The sequence below is a fragment of the Apteryx rowi genome, unplaced genomic scaffold, assembly GCF_003343035.1.
Source record: "Apteryx rowi isolate R43461 unplaced genomic scaffold, aptRow1 scaffold_75, whole genome shotgun sequence".
NCBI lineage: Eukaryota > Metazoa > Chordata > Aves > Apterygiformes > Apterygidae > Apteryx > Apteryx rowi.
In genome coordinates, this window is record NW_020451038.1 from 3137604 (window position 1) to 3140919 (window position 3316).

Below are 3316 nucleotides of genomic sequence, written 5' to 3' on the forward strand. Positions count from 1 at the left end.
AATTAATTTTATCTGCTGAAAGACCCCAACTGTCACCCTCCTGTCCGGAATGAGATCATTTTGGGCAGTTATTCGCTCAAAGGAGGAACAGGGCCAGCGCATTCTTCTGGCTTCRTTATTGAGGGCTAGCTTTTGCACAGAGTTGAGCGCTCTGCTTTGTCAAACCATCCGGAGCGGGAAGGAAAATTTAATCTTTCTGGAGCATCTTTGCCTTCTTTGTTAATATGACAAGCAAGGGTGCCAGTTAGCACCAGTGATGAGATGGGCACTTGTCCACAAGATCAGAAATGGAAACCCGCAAACTGCTCTTGCACAGGATGCTGAGCAGCTGTCAGATTGTGAAGATTTCTGGCCCCTTCTGACCTGGGCCAGATTTGAATCATTGACCTAGAACTGAAAAGCTTGAAATCCCTGGAGTACAAACCATGGGATAAATAGCTCTTGCAGAGTTGCATGCCCCTATTCCACATTCAGTTGCTGCCATCTAATGGTAGATTGGGTGAAGAAAGGATTTATGCAGTATAAATATCTTGGGAATCTGAAATGTGGGAGAACGTGTGCAAATAGTTCTGATCAGCCCCTAAGACTGCTGGGGAAGCACAGTGCTTTAAGCTAGTTTTATTCCTCTATAGAGCAATTCCACAGAGACCTGTTGTGCTGCAAGTCAGGTAAGAGGTGTCCCACTACAGAAAGCAGATCTGGGTGCTCTTTGCTTTTCTTTTTTGGGTGATTTCCATATATGAAACCTCTGTGATGGTAAACTGACTTAAAAACTGTCCAAGAGCAGCAGGAACCAGATGATGGGTGTCTGTGGCAGGTGGTGATGACAAAAGAGTAGGTAGGTGGGAGATATCACTTTTTGTTACTGTGAGTACCACAGATGCACACAAAACGTCCAAGTAGCATCCCTTAAAGAACTTTGATATAGAAAGACAAGGAGATGGAGAGTAATGCAAACTTAACTATCTGTAAATTATTGGGCCTGAAGGCTAACAGACAATAAATTTCACCTTTCTGCAAAGACATATATACAGGAGAAAGGAAAGGAGAAGGTTTCCTCCTTCTCCCTGCCCACCCGCAGGAAGTGCCTGCTGGGTTTTATGTCTCTGAAACCCCTCATTTGTGTGTGTGTGTGTGTGGGGGGGGGGTTGTTATATATATGTCAAGTTAGCCCTGGTCTGTTTGTGTCTTCACACAACACCCCCCCCCCCAAATATAAAGATACTTTTAACGCATGCTAGCTAGCACCATCTCACAGAGGAGAAAGCTTAGAGACTGAATATACCTTCTTGCATCCCTACACTGCAGTAAGGATGTAGGCTTAGCCATACTCAAGCCAAGAGTACTCTTTGGCTTCCCATTGGGTGTCCAGAGACAYGTCCTGTAAGGGGACTGCAGTCCAGCAAACCAGAGAGACCAGCCTCCAGCAGTCTTAGTGCAACGCCAGTGGTGACAGGGGAACTTGCATGGCCTGGCAGTCAGACTAAGCCTGTCACTGGTGCTAACCGCAGTGAAGTCATAAATCAGGGCTTTGTTGTTGAGAAATATCTTCAATCGTCCCTAGTCACCCAAGAAATTTCATTTTATAGCAGGAAACTGGGAAGAAAAAAATGTCTGTGGCTAGAATACTGGAAAGAGCTCTAAAATTCCTCTCTCCTTGGCTGAAGGAATACTTGTCAGAAAGAAAGCAACATAGAGGAGAGAGAGAGAATGCCAAACTTATTCTGAGGCTCACCAGAGGAAACAGTCTTTAAAAGTACCGAGAAGAGAAACAGAAATGGGTGCAATGAGTCCTCTAATGCCCTTGTAACTGCTAGGAATATTACCCACACATCTGTGAGTGTGCCGAGAAAATCAGCACATGTGAATTCTCGCTTGGTGGGGACAGAAAAGATCTTAGCATGAAGTTGCTTAATTTTGTGCCAGCAAGTGCCTCCCAAACTGCATTGAGCAGCTGAACTGTCCTATCTAGAGAGTCACAGGAGCTTTGTTTGCAGTCAAGGTCCAGTCACCGTTACGTTACGTCAAAGCCATGATCTATCTAAACACTGCTATTGCACTTTTGGGAAAGTAGGGCTTTGTGCCACTGCTGTAAGACGGTGTTCTCAAATACCTACCCACTAGTGATACACCAGTGGTTTCAGAGTGATATGTGAGGACTAATGAAACAGTCTGTCTCCTTCTACACATAGGAGAAGCTCTAAGGTCAGGGTGCTGGGCGCTGCTGATGTAGCTGATGGTTGGACCCAAGTGGGCAGACCCTTGTAGAACAGTGTAATCCTTGAGCTGGAACCATTACCAAAATATCTTTGTCAATCAAGTTCACCAGGAGACTTTCCGCTTGCTCTGTAGATATTTTTCTTTGAAGCGCAGTGGTAAAGTGATAGTAGAATACATGTAACAGGTCTAAAAAYGTCTTGGCAAGGTTGCTGTTTTTTAAACAACGTCCCTTCCCTTCTTATTTCCCATAGGAAAACACTATCTTCAGACCATGCTCAGGGAAGCATCAGTTGCAAAGTGAAGACATAAAATTACATCAAGTGAGCTGAAATTTAAGCCTTGCCATTATAGCAGTGACGTTCAACAGTAACGCGCGGCAGCTGCAGGGTTTCGTTACTGTCACTTGCAAAAACCTCCAACTCCCTTTCATGTGCCTTGCTTCAAACCAAAGCTTGCAGGCCCAGAGACACCATTTTATCAGTAGGAACCTGTTAGCATAGCATTACTTCTGAGAGTTCTGCAGGATATAATATTGCTCTGGCACTGAGGTATGATTTAATATCCTCAATTGTTCTGAAAATTTGAGCTGCATGATTCAGGAGGCTTGCATGAGTGCGGTTACTTCAATGCTTAATGGGATTTATGTGCTTAAATGTAATGGATTTCTAACATATTGATACAGTATGGGAGGAGGAGAAAATCAAGTCARCGGGAGTTTTGCCACTGATTTCAGTGGTGCCAGGCTTTTGCACAGGAAGCTTGAAACAAGAGCCCTTGCAAATGCAAATTAAAAAAAAAAAAAGAGGAAATGTCTTTCCTCAACTCTTAATTGCAACTCTTGTTCACTCAGCCTACGCTGAAAGTTTTCACTCTTTCAAATACCGTCTGCTACGGGGTCGTGGAGCGGGGGAGACTCGGGCACGTCCCCCAGGGCAGTAGCAGGGCGAGGTACCCCGGTACCCCCCAGCGCTTCCTTCCAGGGAAGTCCTCCAGCCCCCAACCACGGCCCGGTCCCCCAGAGCCTCTAATRATAATAATAATTATAATAATTAATAATAATAACGGTTTAGTGGGGATTTCTAGGAGCCGCCAGGCT